A 21,498-nucleotide genomic window follows, 5' to 3' on the forward strand; every position below is an offset into this window, starting at 1 on the left:
CTCTAACAAATTTTCCATGTTTTCACTTTTGATATCCAGTTTTCTTATAAATTCTTCACATGTTAAAACAGTCGAGTCTGAATTTGCTAATTCCAAATCTGACTAATGATTAAGTGTAATTATATTAACCATTTCATTTTGAGATTATATGTTACATACTTCTACTTCTGCCTACGTAAATTTTTTTTCTGTAAAATGTATATAGTGAACAATAATATAATTGAAGACTCTCAATTCTGTATCTTCTTCCAAAGAGGGTTAAACTTAGTTTTAAAAGATACTTAAATTATTGTCAAATTGCTTTGATTCAGTTCTGGATTTTGGTGTTGAACTATTAGAATTTGAGTCTCTTTCAAATAGCCCTTCCACCCAGGACATAGGGCTCGGAGGTCTTAATTTACTTCCTGGATAAACCCATAGGTCCACTTACAGTCTCCAGAATTTCAAAATCTGTCAGGGGTTCTTTAGTTTTAGCTGTCAGCATCTATATTCTGTCCAAAAGCTCAGAGTTAGCAAATTACTCAAAAGAGATTTTTACTCATTTTTCAGGTCCATAATGCATCAATATACTCTGAAATTCCACTTTTTCTTATAGTTCCATAAACTCTAGACTGAAGCTTTATTACTACATGCAGGGAAACAAAGTCTTTAAGAAGAAAAAAGTGGCTAATTATATTAAGGCATGTCCTTGCCTTGAGACTTTTGCCTCCTCAAATCTTATCTTTGGCTGCTCTTTAATGTTCAAGCTGCTAAAATTCTGTATTTTATTCAAGTTTTTAAATATAATTTCTGTGAGAGATTTAGTTTGATAATAGCTAATTGATAATTTTAGGATAAGGAAGTGTTCCTTACCTTTATTAAAAATAAACTTTATGTATATTTAAGATATATAACACGATGTCATAAGATACACACATGCATACATATACTAAAATCATTACTGTAGTGTATCACATTGACACAACTATCATCTTAAATATTTACCCATTTCCCTACTTGGACAAATGTAGAAAGGATCTCATTTTTAAAAATCCAGAGTACAATAACCTCATTAATTATGTTCATTAGTACATTTATATGTAATGGAAAAGGGGTTTTACATTTTAAAAAATTCATTTATTTGCTTAATCACTGATTCATTCACTAAATAAGCATATACCAGGTACTATGCATTGTACACTTTTCAATACTGTTTTTACTACCTTTTGAATTGTAAGTAAACAGAGACTTGATATTCACATATTTATTCACACATCTGAATTGTGGCTCCTACTGCATGTAACTTCACATAGCATAAACCTTTACTGAACTTTAAGCATAATAATTATGGCAATAAAAATTGTCTTGTTTTCGGAATGCATCATAATACTGGGGAAAAATAGGCATGCTGGATGTAATTGTTTGATTCACAAATGATTAAATCTCTAAAGGAGAACATTCCATTTATACAGACATAGAATCCAAAATGAAAATATTACTTATACAATATTCTCACTAGTTAAACAATTGGTTACTTAATGCTCTTCATTTTGTCTAAAGCCCTTGCCTTTCTGTCACATGTATATTTCATACTCAAACAGGATATACCATAATTATTGGCACAAAATTCAAACTACCCAAAAATATCCTCTAATGCTTGTGAAAAGAGTAACTCATCTTCTTTCCATTTATGTCCTGTGATTGCTTTATGCCAAAATTTATGAATACATTATATGTATCCTTAATGTGCCTTCTCCTTAGATTAAACAGAGTGTTAGGTAAACCAATTGTATACCATTTTTTTTTAAATTAAGGATTGATTTCAACCAAATATGGAGTTTCCAGGCACTAAGAAAATAGACATGAATAAGAACTATGTTTTGCTTATAGTGAAGTCTAGGAAAGCCTGGGTATAATTTGATATCATAACCTGTGCAATTAGAGGAAAATATTTAGGTTATATTTGATTTACCTAATATTTATGGAACTTTGACATTGCAACAAATCCATGACATTGAAATTAAATTCCAAATTACCAGAAATTATTTGAAGATATCACTTTTAATGTATTTTTATTAGGTTATATAACTCATGATGTTTTACTACTATAACTTTCTGCTGGAAGTTTTAAAATTACATCAATTATTTGCCTCTTGAATTATTTCTGTGATTTTTATCACAGATAAATCTCCATTATTAAAGCCCTAGTTTAAAAAATTGTGTTTCTGTGTAATGTATAATTGCAGATTGGTTCTTTTATATTTTAATAAAAAGTGTATTTGATATAAATAGCATTGATGCCTTTGGTTATCTGTTGAAGGAATTACATTAGGACCAAAGTCATCAAATGTGGCATCACCTCTATCTGTTGACAGAGAGCTGAATTTTTGGCAGAGCCTCAAAGAGAAACTAATGAGCCTTTAAAGAGAAAGAACATTTTTTGCCTTTTAGCTAATACAGAGTATGAAAGACCTGATCTGAAGATTTACAAAGTTCATCACAACCTTGAGGGATGCATCTGCTTTATTTGGTTGTAGTAAGATTTCACAACAGTCAAGCATGAGACACAGCTGGTCACCAGCTGGAACTTTGTGCTCTTGCATTGGAATGGAATGTTTGTTACACCAGGCTTCATTAAAATTAAATTCTACCTTCACTGTACTTACCATGAAAATTAATGTGTTATAATCCACAGCTCATGCTTGTATAAGGTACAGCATAGGAATAAATAAAATGGAATGCGTTAGAATATCTGTAATTCCAAAGAGAAAAGGAAAAGATTGGGATGAAATTTTGAAGAATTCTTTATAGGAAAGTCAACACTTACAGATTAATACTACCCAAGTTTTGATGAAAATAATATTCTTGAGGCTAAGCATCTCTTAATCATTCAAGTTGACTAAGTATTAACTTAAACTTCTAATTAAATGAATTTAACTCTATTTTTAAAAGCATAAAAAAATCTAAAAAAAAAGAGCATAATAATGAGGTATGAACAACATAAGTAGCATAAACACTAATTTAAGGTCAGAGATCTAGGAGAAGGTGGTGAAATGGTAAAAGATAAACACAGTAAACATGGAGAAAAAGAATGAGATAGTTGAGAATTTGCTCTCAGCATGATTGACTTCAGACATGTAGCCATTATTGTATTTCCCTGTAATTTTCACAAAACCAATATAAACATGGCTTAAACTCAGTCACTGAATGTATACGTTAACAAGAAAGATGGAGGTAGACCATTTCATAGTTCAGGAGCAGGATGTCATGAAGGATACAATTTTCTCATCATTTTTCAGCAGATTTAAGAATCGATTACCATGTGGCAATACACCACTGAGAAGATGATATGGGTAAAATCAAACAACAAAAATCCCTTTCTTTTCCTAGGCCCTCATTTACATGAAGGAATATATATTTCTCCTATAAACATCTAGATAACATCGAATTAATGATAAATGGACAGGAAAGTGTCCTTTTTCCAAAAAGAGATAAATCAATGGTACTGACAGCAGAATTGCTTTGGTTAGCTTATATGAGTGAACTTTTACCATAATTATTAACACATACTAATTGTACAAATTAATGAGATTTGAAGTGATATTCTGTACACAAATACATCAAATATTAATCTCTCTACCCTTCTATTCTTTAAACTCCCATCCTTCTTCTCTAAAAATCCTCCCTAATTTCTTTCTGCTCCTGTTCCTTTGTTTTTACCCATCTTCAGTGTTCACTACTCAGTTCCATATGTCTACAAAGCTGGCACTACTTTCCTTAAACACATGAGAACATCTAGTATTTGTGTTTCTGTGACTGGCTTGTTTCACTCGACATCTTATTCTCCGGCTGTATCCACATTGCTGAAAAAGATAGGATTTTGTTGTTTTTATTGGTTGTGTAGCACTCCGTATTATACACACATACACACACACACACACATTCTTTATCCATTCTTCTGCTAAAGGATGTCTGGGCTGATTCTGTATTTTGGCTAATGGGAATAGTGCTGCAGTAAACATGAAGGCACAAATATCTTTTTGGTAAAATGATTGAACTTCCAATAGTGGAATTACTGGTTATATGATAGTTCTGTTTTTAGTTTTTTGAGTAATCCCCGTGCTGTTTTCCACAGCGACTGTACTAATTTACATTTCTACCAGCAGTATATCAGTGTATTTTAACGTTTTTTATTTATTTCATTGTAAGATTATTTTTACATAGTAAATATAATAGTTAATTTATATTTATAGTGAAACAGAAATTCTGTGAAGCTATAGTCACCATATACTATGGAAAATAATTTTATATTTCCCTTTAAGTTTGTATTGTTTTGACCAACTGAAGTGATATGTGACTTACTATTGGGTCATATTCCATCTGGAAAATGACATATGTCAAAGTTTATTTCCTGGTGCAGATAGTTTGGCATGTAAGGTTTGTGACCTGGGAAAGTAGACATATGTTTGTTAAGAAGGAACTCAGAAGTATCTCACTGTCTGACTACAGTGTGGTAATATGGCTTGTCTCTGACTTCTCTCTGCCTTCCTTTCTGTAACTCTCTTCCACCACCTGCTTCTTTTCTGTATCCACCAATATTCTATCATGCTAAATTGATTCATGTCATTTCAGTAGTGCTGTATCATAAAGCTCAAAGATTCACTTAAATTGCCAATATTCAATATCCATGACAGAGGATACTACATGCAATAGCTCTGTAAGAAGAAAGCAACTTTTTAATAAATTCACACAAGGAATTGAGGTCATCGCAACCTATCATTTTAAAAATAAAATAATTTCTAAACCAAGCAATATCAGTTTGGTGGGATGTCAAGAAATACATCCAGCTAAAATCAAAACAAAAATAAGCAGTGGAAGGAAGTGCTTTGTTATAAGAATATCTACCACAAAGTTAGTGAAGTTTTTCTGGGAGTCTTTGATTAGATATGCTTTCTAAGCAATTCCCAACTTTCAATGATATAATTCCTCTTTTAGAACACAATAGTATATTTTTAAATCAAAATTTGACTAATGAAAAGTTTTGTCACAGTGACTCATGCCTGTACTCTAATCCCAACCACCACACAGGAGGCTGAGATCAGGAAGATCACAGTTCAGGGCCAGGCCAGGAAAAAGTTAGCAAGAATCCATCTCAAAAAAACTTGGACATGATGGGACACACCAGTAAAACCCTCTTACATGGAAGCTAGGTAGATGACAGCCCAAGGGTGGACCCAAGCAAAAGATAGGAGACCCTATCTGAAAAATGACCTAAGCAAAATGGGGATGGAGGCAAAGCTCAAGAAATAGAGTGCCTGCCTAGCAAGCACAAGGCCCTGAATTCAAACCCCAGGCAGGACTACCAAACGCAAAAACAAAATGTAGAAAAAATGAAATTGTGGTGGGAGCAAGTTTCTGAGAAAGAAGGTTAAGCATACTGAATTCCTTATTTTTACATATGTATTGCTTAAATGCTTAAAATTGTAAAATAAGACTCTCTCTCTCTACATTGTCTATAGACCAAAAGAGGCATTTTACTCTAAATATGTAAAATATAGGAAAACAGAATGAGAAATACTTTTTCCTACTTGTAATTTTGAAAGACATACAGTTTAGCCCAGAAAAGGCACTAACACTTTACCATCAATATCAAAGGATTGTCCCTATAGAGCTACCTATTGAACTTCATTTCTTTTTCCTTTGACGCTCTATTTTAAAAGTACAGAATAGTAAATGTTATGATTCCTGTTTGGGAATGACAGGACAGGCAAATAGGCATGTAATCTAGTATACAAACAAAGATAGAAAGCCTAATCCATTTCTACTCAAGCAAAATCTCTACTTTTCAGGGCCTTCCTACTTTTACAGATACTGAGCTCTAGATTTTCTGCGCTCTTTCATATAAAGCTCTCATTTAATGTAAGTGATCATTGAGTGAATGCATGATTAAGTAAATGCTTTTATTTCCTTCTCACATGCTTCAAGAGGAGTCACAAGTACAGGATTTTTAAACTATGCATCATCAAGCTTCATAAAAAAATGATCAACACTCATGTTGTAGTTCCTCTTATCCTAGGTGCTATTTTTAGAAACATGTTCTTGTGTGGTCTTTTTAGTAGGTCTTTTTTTTTTGACATTTTAATAGTTTCATTCTTGTTTAACTATGTTTTTGTTTGTTTTTCTCTTAACTTTCAAATTTGTCTGAAAAAAAAAAAACAAGCCTGACAGTTTTTATACACAAAATAACTTTGTGTCAACTTTGTAACCAGAAAAACATGTAGTTAAATGACGCATTTTGACACTAAAGCAAAGAGGCATGCATTTTTCTTTTTAATGATTTTTTAAGAAGCACACATCAAAATTATTCTTATAAAATAGCAAGATATTTTCCTATGGCATACTGCAAAACTTTACTCATATTCTTCCTAAAGAAGGAATAAAGAAAAATGAGGATGCTTGATTGCTTTGCTTATTTAGATTATAGGAATTTGCCAGTTAGAAAATTAGTAGATGACTTTATATTGCTTTTAAAGAGTACAGTGGGCTCAAAGAATGACTATGAGTAAGATGATCATATAATTTATTTTTCAGACTAGACAACCTCTTGAGAGGTAAAAGGACTACTAATAACAATAATGAAAAGACAGCAGGTAAAACCACACAACCTGAAATAAAGGGGCCCTAAAGCACTTAACTGTAGCAATGCTTCCAGAAACAATTTCTCAAGAGTTTTTTTGCCTGGGAAAATTTTGATTTATTAAAAAACAAAGTTCTTCATTATGATTCTAGCATTATTTCCAGTTTATTACTTGCTTGTCTTTACTAAGTATTTAGCAAGCATCACGTCCTTTTTCTTTTACAAAGCACAGAAGGTAGACTTTATTTTATCTTATTTATGAAAAAATCCTGAGATGAATCTCAAACTCTTCATTACAATGTTCTTGCTATATTATATGCCTCCCTAACTAGGCTGCCAAAGTAAAAGAAAAACTAAAATGCAGTTATAAGTCTTCATTCAAGAGGGGAGGGCTTTGTAGAGCATTTGCCTCACACCATCTGTGGGAATGTTGTACCAAACAAGCTACAACCTGTTTTCAAGCAGAGATGGTAAAGAGATAAGGCACCTTATGTGATGTGGGAAAACTTACTCTTCCACATGGCAACCACTTTTTCCATAACTATAAACCATGAAACCTTGCAATAAGTGAGGTGGAAGAAACCAAGTTCTGAACTTCAAGAAACTAACACTTAGTCTCAATATGAAATAGATAAAAGTGGCTCCATTACCTGGTACTGGTACCTTTAGGAGCCCAACTGCAATGTGTTCTCCTGGAAGGAGAAGGATAGAGAAGAGCTTTCCAAGTATGTAAGAACTGACCAAAGGAAGAAGTACACTGTCTTCAAGGAATAGCAAGTTGTTTTAGTAGAGAGGGAATGTACATACATATGTATATACACATTTACATACAAACATGCAATACTTATGAATACATGCATGTACCTTAACAGCTTTTTGGAAAGAGATGCTATCTATACTTTTCTATCTATGAAGAACTGCATACTTCCAATGGATAGACAGTAGAATTTAGTGTCTCTAATTCTAAAGCTCATTTGAATCTAAGGTAGAGAAGTGCTATCCACCCATTACATGTAATCATCAGACTTGCACAGTATAGAAATCATAGGTATTCTTCGCTGAAAAAAGTAACATTAAATTCCTTTGACGTGTTCCTCAAGATTTCTTGGGAAGTTGTTTTATTTGTCACCACATTTTCAGTATATTTTGAAAAGAAGAACAAAGCTGCAAATTATATGACTTGTGTTAATATATATGCACTGTTGAAATAATGAAAGCCCCATTCAGGGAACTTCATCTGTGGGGACTGTTTTCACAAATTGATATAGTTTATACATGAAACAGAAAGGAATGGTATGGGTAAACATGAACTTAAATATGTTATTCTACTTAAAATTACATTTAGAAGCTAAATAAAAAGAAGAAAGATTTGGTTTCAGATCTTCTCCTTGGTGTTAGAAAATAAAATAAACAATGTGAGTCTGTTTTGTCTAAATTCGGTATTTCTCATTAGAGGTTTAAGATCTAACTTCTCTAGAGTGAAAAAAAGACTACAAAGTCCATTAGTAGATGATGTTATTTATGTTTTTCTAGCTTTTTACAATCTATGAACAACTCTTCTCATTATCCTTACTGACTTTTAGTCATTCGTATACTGGAGAAAATTTCTAATTAATGAATAGTTTGTGGTTATTTGTCATAAAAACTCTCATGTATACACATCATTTATAGCACACAAAGTCAAGCATCATGTTTCTTCATTTCTCTTTAGTTTATTTCACTTGATTTTTATAAGCATTAAGAATTTCCTTCCTTAACTGGTTATAATTTTGAGATTTGAAAGATTATTTCCTGGAGTCCACTTTTTTTTTTCCCAAAGAGATACTGCAACCTATATGGAACTTATGAGTAGTGAGGAAATTAAAAGCACAGATTGTGAGAAATTGTAAGTCCTATGTGTAAAATGATCAACATCTTGATTTTCTGATCCCTCCTCTATTTCCTGTGTTTCTATGTTGGTAGACTTATGAATTTAGATGATTAGCAAGAAGTAATTATTTTGAGGTACAAAAATGTCAGTAATTTTGTCTCCTGCATTTTGTGTAGGCTATTCTCTGCAAAATATTTTTTAGTTAATGGAACCTAATGTGTTGTACTTCTAAAAATACAACAGAATGTACATAAAATGAACATAAAAATATGTTCAACATATTTTAAATACTGAGTGTTTATAATTTTCAAAATTTTGTATTTTGCCTGTTCAATAGTAATATGACAACTATATTATGACTCAAAAAACGTAGCACAAAATATATTATTCAAGCTGGCAACAAAACCTCATGCCTGTAATCCTACCTACTTGGGAGGCTGAAATTGGGAAGATTTCAGTGCAAGGCCAGCCTGAGCAAATAGTTTGGGAGACCCCATGTCAAAAATAACTGGAGTAAAGTGGACTGGAGGTGTGGTTCAAGCAGTAGAGTACCTGCTTTGCAAGTTTAAAGTTCTGAGTTCAACCCCAGTTCCACTATAAATAAATAAATGAATAAGTAAATAATTCAAAATGTTTTTTCAGAAGAGACTGGAAACTACAGAAATACGTGATTCCTTTACATGTACTCAGTCACTGAGAAAAACTCAAACTAGAGAATGAAGATGACTGACATCTTCCTAAGAGAGAGCTGCTTTGGATGAGCTCATTACGTGTTTCCTAGCAAGACAGAATCAGTCTTATCTTTTCATCTGGCAGTGAGTACTGCTGTTTCCATTCAAGAAGTTTCAGGAGGGATTTGGGGGCTGAGTCACTAAAAGTCATCTATCACAGCACTACTGGTCTGAGGTAGGAGGATCACAGGTATGAGCCCAGCCTGGGCTTCAGGGAGACCCTGCCTCAACAAAACAAACACAGCAAAAGTTATTCACATTTATCCTAATGCCACCATTCGAATTCTCTCGGTCTCAAACATAGCCATAATTTTCACATAAAAGACAACAAAAGTCTGTGGATCATTCCCATGATCCAAAAAATGAAACAGGTCAAATGGATTCCCTCATGCCTTGGACCCATTCTTTTGACAAGTCCTGGACAAGGCTATGCCCTGAATATGTTATATATTTGTCTAAGTTTTCCAGCATATTTGTAGCCTTATCTCAGTAGTTTTATATTTCTTATTTTTGCCATGTGTTTTCTTATAACAGACATCGGTCTACTGTAGAACACTTATCGTCAGTAGTATTTCAGTACCCTGTGGTGCTGGCTAAAGTAATTGTTTTGCTATTGTGTTCTTTAGAAATGCCAGTCTCCATTTTATAATATTTGCTAGAACATCAGTGACTTCAAATGCAGCTAAAAATACAACCAATCTCACACTACAGTGTCCCTGAGTGCTCATTGCCTGCAAGGACTTTGAAGGTTTTAGTTATTTTTAAGAGAAAAGAACTAGCTATGAATTTTAAGAATTTTTTTAATTGTGAAGGAGATTAAAGAAGCAGGAATGGATAGTCTCTCAGTTTCCAGGAATATCTTCCAAAGTCAGTGATTACCTAAGTAGGACACCAAAAATTTGCTGACTTATTTAACCCAGATAATACTGACATTGGAGTAACCTTAATCAAGAATTATAATATCAGAAATCTATTACATTCAGGAAACAGCTCAGGTTCCAGAAAATGTATGACGTCAACAAATAAATGCCCCATTTCTTTCCTTTTGATATTTGTAACATAATGACTGATATTTTACCAATATAATCACTGAAAGCAACGAATTTCTACAACTGTGTATATCAATGGAAACCACAGAACCAGAAGTTTGAAATCCAACCTATTTTCACCTTCATTTTTCTACACAAATATATCTGATTAGCCAAACCCATTGTAATCTATAGTTTGAATTCAAGAGAATATAGAAAATGCTAAATTCTAGTTTTTCATTTTCTGCCAGTACAAGGAGGCTTCCTAAAGAGGAATGAATAGAAATTGAGGAATTATCCACCATCTCAATATAGGAGCTCTTATGAGGTCCTAACAGGTTCACCTGGAATCTCCCACTTCAGTCTGCATAACACAGACTGTGGAGTTCCCCTCTTCTTGCCAGTAACTTTTTTTATTGTTGTACTAGGTGGAGGGTACATTGTGGTTTTTACAAAAGTTCTTATAATATACCACATATATCATACTCGAATTCACCTCCTGACACTCTCCTTTATCCTCTTCTGATGCCTTTCCTGTAACAGTTTCAACAGGTTCATTTTTTTAATTACATACATGTGTACATAGTATTTGCACTGTATTCATCTTCATCCGCCCACACTCTTTCCCCACCTCCTCCCACTGCCACTGATATCAACAGTAACTTTTTGATTCCTATGTTTGCTCTGACTTCTGCCAGGTTTTCTCTTTGTGAGAGTCACAGTCTCTATCTAGGTAGTCTTTTAAGAGTGGTTTTTAGTGGTTTTCTTTGAGATTGTGTCTCAAGCAGAGGAATGGACTAATGTTGCACTCCAGGAAGCAATACAGACAACCTCTAATGTAACCTTCAGTCTTATTGCCCTAAAACTAGGAAGAAATTTCCCTCTATATTTTCTCACCTTTGAATTCTAACTTTGAGTCAGCCTTCTATGATTGCATGTGTGAACCTCCAATGTTTCTCTTACAAACTTCCTTACATAGTTTGAGGTGACTATCAGCACACTAACTTTCTCTTAAAGATTTTTAACTCCCAATATTCAAACACTGCAGATAGATCACCAGCTAAAGGTAGTAAAACTGGATAAAAAATGTTAATTTCTCTGCAAAAGCTATTCTTTCTTCCATTCTTTCTATGGGCCTGGGTCTGAACTCAGGGCTTTATGCTTGCAAGGCAGGTGCTTGCAAAGTAGGCACTCTACTACCTGAGCCATACCTCCAGTCTCTTTTGCTCTGGTTACTTTGGAGATGGTATCTCATGACCTATTTGCCCTGGCTGGCCTTAAACCATGATCCTCCTGATCTCAGTCACTCAATTAGCTCAGAATGCATGCATTAGCCATCAGCACCTGACTTCAATATATATTTCCTAGTGTTGTAGCTACAGTCAAAACTAACAAAGAGATACACTTTAAGATCCTTAATGCCTTTACATGATGTGTGTGTTTTAACATAACTACCTTTCTGCTGGACCCTCCCATCAGATACAGATGGAGCATCCTGGTAACATTCACAAGGGCAATTCAACACATGCTTTCAAAATGTGTATCATATTATCTCACTTAATATTAAAAATACTTAATGTAGATAGCGTCCCCATTTCCACTAAAGAAGAAAGCTAATGAGCAAAATGATGAGCAACTTGACATAGGTCAGACAACTGTCCAGTCCAAATTCTTAATCATTTTGTTATGTTCCACTCTCTTTGGAGCATTTAGAAATTATTGTAAAGATTCAACAAATTCCCAGTCAATTCCCTGATATTAATACACAAAATCTGTGTTTTAGCATTGTGATTTTCATCACATATTTTTAATTTTTCTGATTCTAAGTCTTACATAAACACTAGTATCATGTTCTTTATGATGTGTGAATTTTCTCAAATTTCTCAAATTTTCTCAAATGTTATAACTAAATATTACTTTACTAAAAAATGGCTAACATATTTTGAACAGGGAGGAAATATTTTTGTGAGTGCTTTGAAAAATGGAAAAAAGGAAAAAAATTGTACTACCTACTCTACAGAGTATTTTGAGAATTTCCAATTTAATGTGTTTATTTTCTACTGCTGTTGTTACTGCTCTTTTTCCTATTTTGTTTATTTTTGATGCTACTTGGGTTTGAACTCAAGGAGTCTCCACTTGAGCCACACAAACCCAGCCCTTTCTGCTTTAGTTATTTTTTTAGACAGGGCCTCACATTTTTTAACAAGATGCAGTCTGAACCATGATCATCCTACTTATGCCTCCCATGCAGCTGGGATTACAGGAAAGATCCACCTTACTGAGATTTTGTTGAAGTGGAGTCTCATCACACTAACTTTTTGCCTGACTGACCTTGAATCATGACCTTTCTGATCTCTGACTCCTGAGTAGCTGAATTGCAAGAATGTGCCATCAAACCTGGCCTTGTTTTGTTTAGTGAGGTGAATCACTACATAGCTCAGGCATACTTCAAACTCACTGTGTAGCTCAGGTTGACCTCAACCTCACATTTCTCCTGTTTCAGTCTTCAGAGCACTAAGATTACAGGCATGCACCACCATGCACAACAAAACAAGTGGTTGTTTTGTTTTTGTTTGTTTGCTTTGTTTTATTTCATTCCATCATGAATTTGATAATTATTCTTAAATTATTTCCACTTAAATTTAAGGTCTTTCATTCAGATTCAAAAATCTTGCTGAGACAATGGCGCCACACTTGGCACCATTTTTCTGCACCATGTTTCCAGTACTCAGAGTTACATACATGCTACAAGATTGGTAGATGCTCATAAACCCAGGAGAGATATTATTAAGATTCAGAGATTTTTTTTCAGTCTCCATTTTCTCATTACCTGGCCAGAAATGTATAAGAAACACATTCAGAATTTGCTTAGTTCTCATTGTAGAGCCTTTGAAAACATAGAGCTATGTTTACGTTAATTGCTGCTTTCCCGCTTGTGTCAAGTGCATTTTATTCCTTTATCACAGACTGGCTTGTTGTGGCTTATGGTTCTCAAGGTTCAAGGTTAAGGGCCACATCTCATGATGGCTTCTCACTGGGAGAGGGCTGAGTCAGTGCAGTGCATCAAACAGCAAGAGACAGGGAGCACTCTCCATATAAACATCACAGTTGATCTAAATTCTTACCGTTTCAGTACCTCATAGTGGGAATCAAGTTTTAAAACATGAATCTTCGAGAAACACTCTTCAGCCAAAACCAAACCATAGCATGTGACATTTAAAACTACACTTCTTACGCCACTCCTGGGCATCTCATGGGATTGAGGGAGAAATGAGTTAAAATTAATTTCTTCACCTTCATAGCATACTGAGTTGTAGCTTTCCTATCTACCTTTTGGGTGCCACCAACTCATTCACTAACTTGCTGACATATAATCCCTCTACCACACTTCTCTACCACAAATTCATTCAGCTCTACACTATCACATGGTTACCTGAGGGTTCTGAATGTCTCTTACAGTCCCTGTGTATAGTTTTCTGTATCAAACTCTGCTTCTGGTATCTTTATTGAATACAATTTGTTCAATAACTTTATGGTTCACTATAGTTCCGATGTAATTTAATCATATATTGTATGTTTCAAGTTTAAAATATTTTCCATCCAGGTAAACTTTTTTACTTTTCCTTCTGCTGATTTTTTCCTTTGTGTTCTGTGTGGGAAAGTATGGACATATTGGATTTTGTATTCTCTAACTTCTTTTCTATGAGCTGTTCTATTTTGAGTTGTCCATTTCTATTTCCCATCTTCAAGACTAAATATTCTTACTCAACCTATTTTCAAAAAGAATATGATAATTTTTTGAGCAACAATAATTTAAGATAGTTTGTATTCAAAGACAGCATAACTTGAGCCAAAGGAATGAATATGTAAAAATGTAGTATCATGTAATATACTGTTATTGAAAGGTTTGTCCAACAAATCATACCAAATGCTTGCAATATATTCTGTGTCTTATGATTATCATTGAAGAGAGTTAATGTTGCATATAGGGAATAGGCTTTCATTCCTGGGGACTGATCTTATCTTATGCATCTTTAAAAGAAGAACAAAATATGTCTAGAAAATATCCTTGTGGGTCTGTAACCCCTTTAATGAAAAGAAGCATCCTTTCTTGTTTCAGTATACACATGAGATTGAACTGACTTGATAGGTTCAGTCCTTCACATGTCCAGAATCCTGGATGCAAATGACTGTTTTGGGGCCCAAGACACATAATTCGTTTCTAATTACTAGTTGCTCAGACCACAAGCTAAGTCAGGTTTCTATTCTGGTCCACTATGATATTCACCAGTTTTTCCTTAAATGAAATACTGGTGATAAAACTAATAACTCAAGAAAAAGGACAACTCTGATATTCAACAAGAATGAAATATATGCTTCAACTTAAGGATAATATGGCCTTAAAGAGTATGAAATGTCATAGCCTTAGAAGACTCAAAAGTCCACTATTTCTTCAAAATCTCTCTGAAATGTTAATGTATATTAATAAGAGTATTATTTTATTAAATATATATTTATAGTAAATGAAGCAGTTTCCCACTTGTTTCTAGAGTTTAAGTTTTTAATACTGAAATAGTTATTAGCATTCAACTTATATTAAGGTTGCAATCACTTTTTAAAATGTGAATATAGTCTATTTTCTTTCTTATTAATATTACATTATTCTCTATGAAGTTCAACCAATTGATCATTTTAATTCATTTGATAGCTCTAACTATTCTCACTTGTCTTAAATCAGAAACCAAGTTTCAAAGATTTGGTAAGAATTCTGTAACACAAAGAGATAGCTACTAGTACACTTACCAACATATAATAGAATCTAATTAGTTGGTCACTTTTAACATCCTTATGTTTCCAAATTAAAAAATAAGTTCAAATCTATTATTTACTTCAAAAATTTTCAAGTTGTATTCTACTAATAAAAAAATAATCTTTCAACAAAATAAGTTGTAGTATAAATTTAAATTTCTTATGAGTCAGCTTTGTTCATGGGAAAAGAAAGGGATTACTAGAAGTTAATATGTCCAGAGTATAGTGACTTCATAGACAGAGTAAACTAATTTTAAAAGCCAACTGTGCTGTTTTGGGGTAACATCTATAACTCAACTTTTTAATTTCTTAGTTTCATTAAGCATGCTGGGCTGGACCTAAGAAGTATGACAGTGCTGTAGCATGGATGTTTGTTTTACCAGTTTTTATAACTGTTGCTCAGGCTAATGCAGAGTTCATAGTAGCTTCTAGCACCTGATAGGTAAGAATTTAGCTGAGCGCATGGAAGAGGCTATTAAAACTAAAAAACCCACTAAGAATGTCAGATGGAGTCCTTTAGAGTATTGATGGAGTCACTTTAGAATACTGATGGACATTTCACCAAATCAGGGCACTTTCATTGTTGCCTGGGAACCACTGGAAACTACTGCCCCCTAGTCTATGTAGCCAACTTCATGAGCATCTCTCATAAATCTTCATTATCTTACGTCTGTACCCATGGGTCCAACCATCAGATTTCCTTGAGACAACTGTGTGGGTTGTGATGATGTCATTATTAAAAAATGTAGAGAAAATGCCTGACACAAAACAAATGCGTTTTAATGTTATGTTCTTTTCCTCCCTCTTCATATCCATCATGTCCCAGAGACTATACTCCCATTCACATTTTTTCTTATATTCTTCATAAAATCTCCGAGATTTTATGACTCTCTGAGAGTCATAAATAACTATAGTGATTTTGTAGATGGGGAAATTAAACAGTAGGGTAAAAAGAGAAAAGGACTCACAAATCAATGAATTATTTTGAGTCCCAAAGTGACCCAAAGAAATGTAAATCATCCTATTTTTTCATATATTCTTATTCTGCAAAGCATGCAAGTGCAAATAGAAGGGACTTATTCTTTATATTGAAGGAAGTCATATATAGTATAAAATTGAAACAGATTATTTCTATACTGATGTTTTAGAGTTAAAATATGTGGCTAGAAGAGTTTTATATTATTGGCATATATTATAACTAATGATTACAAGTTTATAAAAATTAGTGATTGAATATTTCAATTAGATATATGAAAAAGATAAATAGGAATAACATGAAAGACATAAGAGAAAAGATGGAGAAAATTGTATGTAAAGTGTGAGGAATTTGATAGCAGATATGAGATCTATACTTTATATAAAACAAAATTGGATCCAAAATTCTGTGGTTCAAGTCCTAAGACTTACTATAATGTGTCTAAAATGTCTGCTGCATAAGTATATGTATGATTTATTATTGTACCTCTTAGCGAAATATTCACTAGATTTGATAAAATAGAAAAATACAATGGTAACAGAATAACTAAATTCATATTCAAAATAATGAATTAAGACACAGGTTTTACAACTTTCAAAAATGCTAACTCATTTTGTAAACATAATGGTGATGAGTTTCTAGATACAACAACAACATTGCAAGTTTTCCTTCATTACAAATGAAGGGAAATTTTCTAATTTGGTACCTATTAAAGTTAAAACCTCTGTTCTACAGATTTTCTTTTCTTTTATTTTTTTGTTTGTTTGTTTTTTTTGTTTTTTTGTTTTTTTCTTTTATTCTTGTTCTAGGGGTATAGTTTAGCACTTACAAAAGATCTTACAATTGATCAAATATATCATACTTGAAATCATCCCCTCAATTATTCTCCTTTATCCTACCTCCCCCCACTCCTGGCATAGTTTCAACAGATCTCAATTTTCCATTTACATACATGTGTACACAATATTTGCATCATGTTCTCCCTCCAACATCCTTTCCCAACCCCCTCCCTCTCCTACTGCTATCAACCCCCAAGAAAGGACTTGTCTTACCTTCTTGTTCGTTTTTGAAAAAAATGACATTTTTATTTAAGATAGCTATGCAGAGAGCTTCCTTGTGACATTTCCATATATGTATGTAGTATAACCCAAATTGATTCATCACCTCTATTTTCCTCCCTTCTACCTTAACCCACTTATTATGATGATTTCAACAGATTTTAAAATCCTATATTCATTCTTATATAGGAAGTACATAAACCATATTCAGCTTCTTAACTTCCTTTTTATACATTCTCTCCTATATGATCACCCTTTGGCATGACCTGTTTTTCATAATATTGCTTGTATTTGTACTAGGTCTATAGTCTCATTTGCCAATCCTTTCTCTTAGTTGCTAGGTCATTTGAGTTCTATTTATGAAGTCGCTTGCATATGTCTATTAATTCCAGTCTGTTCCCTGCTCTTTCCTGCACTAACTTCAAAGTTTCAGGTGTTTTATTGAGGTCGTTAACCCACTTTGAGTTGACACTTCTGTAGGGTGAACAACATGGATCTAGTTTCAATTTTCTACAGGAAGGTATCCACTCTTCCCAGCAACATTTGTTGAAGAGGCTGTCTTTTCTCCACCATATGGTTTGGTGCCTTTCTCAAAAATTAGGTGGCTTAGCAGCATGGATTCATATCTAGGTCTTCTGTTCCACTGGACTTCGTATCTTTCTTGGTGTGAGGACCATGCTGCTTTTAATTCTTATAGCTCTGTAGGGTACTTGGAAGTTGGTACCGTGATACCTCCAACAATGCTCTTTTTGCTCAGTATTGCCTTGGCTATTTGGTGTCTGTGCTTCCAAATGTACGTTAGGGTTGATTTTTCAATCTCTGTGATGAATATCACTGGAATTTTGAAGGAAATTGCATGAAATATGTGCATTGTTTTTGGTAATATAGCCATTTTCACAATATTGATTCTGCCAGTCCTTGATTAAGGGAGATCTTTTCATCTTCTGTAGTAGTCTTCTTCAGTTTCTTTCTTTAATGGTTGATAGTTTTCCCCATAGAGTTCTTTCACATCCTTTGTTAAGTTTATTCCTAGGTATTTTATTTCTTTCAGGCTATTGCAAATGAAATTGTTTTCCTATATTCTTTCTCAGTCTGTTCATTGTTGATGTATAGAAAGGCTATTGATTTTTGTGGATTGATCTTTTTTATCCTGCAGCTGTTTATGGTGTCTACAAGTTTTTTGAGTCTTTTAGGCATAAGATCATGTCATCTGTAAATAAGGATAGCTTGACTACTTTCTTGCCAATTTGTATTCCTTTTATTTCTTCTTCCTGTTTTTGCTCTGGCTAGGAATCCTAAGACTGTTGAATAGAGTGGAAAGAGTGGGCAACCTTGTGTCGTTCTTGATTTTAGAGGAAATGTTTTCAGTTTCTCCCGATTTAGTATGATATTGGTTAAGGCTTGTCATTTGTAGCCTTTATTATGTTGAGGTACATTCCTTCTATTCCTAGTTTCATAAAAGCTTTTATCATGAAAGGATGTTGAATTATGTTGAAGGTTTTTTTGTATCTATTGAGATGATCATGTGGTTTTTGTCTTTTTTTCTGTTAATTTGCTGTATTACATTTAATGTTTTGCAAATGTCAAACCACCCCTACATCACTGAGATGAAACTGACATGATCATGGTGTATGATATGCTGTTGATTTTAGTTTGCTAATATTTTATAGAGGATTTTTTTCAAATAAGTTCATTAAAAAGATTGATGTGTAATTCTCTTTTTGTTGTGTCCTTGTCTGGTTTTGGGATGAGAATAATACTGTCTTTATAGAATGAGTTTGGCAGTGTTACTTCTTTTTCTATTTTGTGGAAAAGTTTAAACAGTATTAGTATTACTTTTTCTTAAAAGATCTGGTAGAATACAGTGGATAATCCATCAGGTCCTGGACTTTTCTTTTTTGAGAGACTTTTTATTACTTCTTCAATTTCATTGCTTGTTATAGATAGGTTAAGTTAGTATTCTCTTGTTACAACTTTGTATGCCCACATATATCAAGAAATTTGCCCATTTCTTCTAGATTTTCCAATTTATTTGAATATAAACTTTCAAAGTAGTCCCTAATGAGTCCCTGGATTTCATTGATGTTTGTTGTGATCTCCATCTTTCATTTCTAATTTTATTAATTTGGGTGTTTTTTCCCCTCATTTTAGTCAGATTTGTCAAGGGTTTGTCAGTTGTTTTCAAAGAACCAGGTTTTTGTTTCATTGATTCTTTGTCTCTTTTCTTGTCTCTATTTTGTTGATCTCAGCCTTTAGTTTTATTATTTCTCTCCTTCTTGGTTTGGGTTTAGATTGTTCATGATTTTCCAGAAGTTTGAGGTGCAGCATTAAGTCACTTATTAGAGATCTTTCTGTATTTCTAATATATGCACTAATGGTTATAAAGTGTCCCCTTAAGACTGCCTTTGCTGTGTCCCAAAAGTTCTAATCAGTTGTTCTTTCATTCTCATTAAATTATAGGAAAGTTTTGATTTCCTCCCTTATTTCTTCAATGACTCATTGATCGTGGAGCAACACGTTGTTCAGCCTCCAGTACTTTGAGTATTTTCTGCTGCTTCGTCTGTTGTTGAGTTCTAGTTTTAGTGTGTTATGATCAGACAGTATGCAGGGGGTTAAATCAGTTTTCTTATATTTGTTAAGATTAGTTTTATGACCTAAAATATGATCTATTTTGGAGAAAATTCCTTGGGCTGCTGAGAAGAATGTACATTGTTCTGTTACAGGATGGAATACTCTGTAGACTCAGTTCCATTGGATCTGTGGTGTCTCAGTTCTACATTCTCTTTGTTGATTTTTTTTTCTCTGAATGACCTATTTATTTCTGATAGAGGAGTATTGAAGTCTCCTACCACCACTATGTTTGGGTCTACTACAGAAGATATTCTTACAAGAATCAAAACAAATATTTAACAAAGAAATTAGATTAAGAATATGGAAATAATTCTTAAAATTCAATAATAAATACCCTAGTCATTTTCAAAGTAGGTAAAAGATCTAATGAAACTATTTACCAAAGGTGATATAGAGTGAGCAAATATTCATATAAAAATATTCAGTGTCATTTATCGTTAGAGAATTTCAGATCAAAATAATGAGATATTGTTTTGTTTCTACACACATTAAAATATCTGAAATACACAAATCAGCATCATTTGCTGTTTTATGCAGAGTGATAAGATGGAGGGCGGGAAGGATGGAGGGCGGGAGGTTTGGGGAATGCTAAATTGTGCAGGACTTGGAAAGACACTTTGGTATTGTCAAGTCATATGAAATCATGCTCCTCTTTATTTTCCCAGTTGATTTAAAAATGTGTGTCAACACAAAAATGTGTGCTAGCTAAAGTTTTAAAACTAAACCATAGGCAAGGTGGATAAGATATTTCATTTTTATTTGCTGTTAAAATTTTTTTAAACCAAGAAAGGAAGACATAATAACTAGAATACCATTCTTCTATCATCAGACTCCCTTTTATAAGACAACTGAAGATAGGGAAAACATCAAACGACATATTACCTATGCTTCATAGCTGGTATATTTATCTATTTAGTTCAACTAATAGTATTTGTTTTGATTTTGTTTTCTTGCTTTTTTATTTTATTTTTTTGGTTGTGGTACTGAGGTTTGAACTCAGGGCCTCACACTTGCTAGGCAGGCATTCTACTTCTTGAGCCATTCCCCCCATCCAAATTTTAGAATAATGACTTTTGTTTACTGTAATTAATATTCATTTCTCGTTATATTTTCCTTGGCACCATATTGATCTCTCTTCTAATTGTCGTTTCAATAACTACAGTATAAGTGTGCTGTGAATTATTGAAGAAGGACAAAGGGCTGTATTCCTTTCCATTAAACATACTTTTTTTCTTTTTTACTATATTATTGTTGTACTGGGGGTACATTGTGATATTTACAAAAGTTCTTAGAATATATCATAGTGGAATTCACTCCCTCCATCATTCTCCTTTATCTCCCCATGGCTCCATTCCTGGAATAGTTTCAATATGTCTCATTTTTCCATTTTCATACATGAATACACATTTCCACTACATTCAGCCTCCTTTACCCTAAATAGTGATTAAACAGCTTAGCTTATGAAACATTTCAACATTCAATCTTACTCTTTTTATTGGCCTTCTCTGGTTCCTACTGCTCAGTACTGGGACAAGATAGAAAACAGTACACCTTGACTTCTCTATACTACCTATCTTCTTTTAAAATATGATATGAACTGCTTTACAAAGATGAAAACATACTATGAATTAATGTCAGTGTAATATTAACATGATTACATGTTACTGTAATCTTCTAGCCTATAAAAGATAATGAATATGACCATCATTCAACATGCCCACTGTTCTGAAGTCAAAACTATAGTAGTTACTGCTGTCTTCTCTAAATCTAACTGGTATA

The sequence above is a fragment of the Castor canadensis genome, chromosome 8, assembly GCF_047511655.1.
Source record: "Castor canadensis chromosome 8, mCasCan1.hap1v2, whole genome shotgun sequence".
NCBI classification, from domain to species: Eukaryota; Metazoa; Chordata; class Mammalia; order Rodentia; family Castoridae; genus Castor; species Castor canadensis.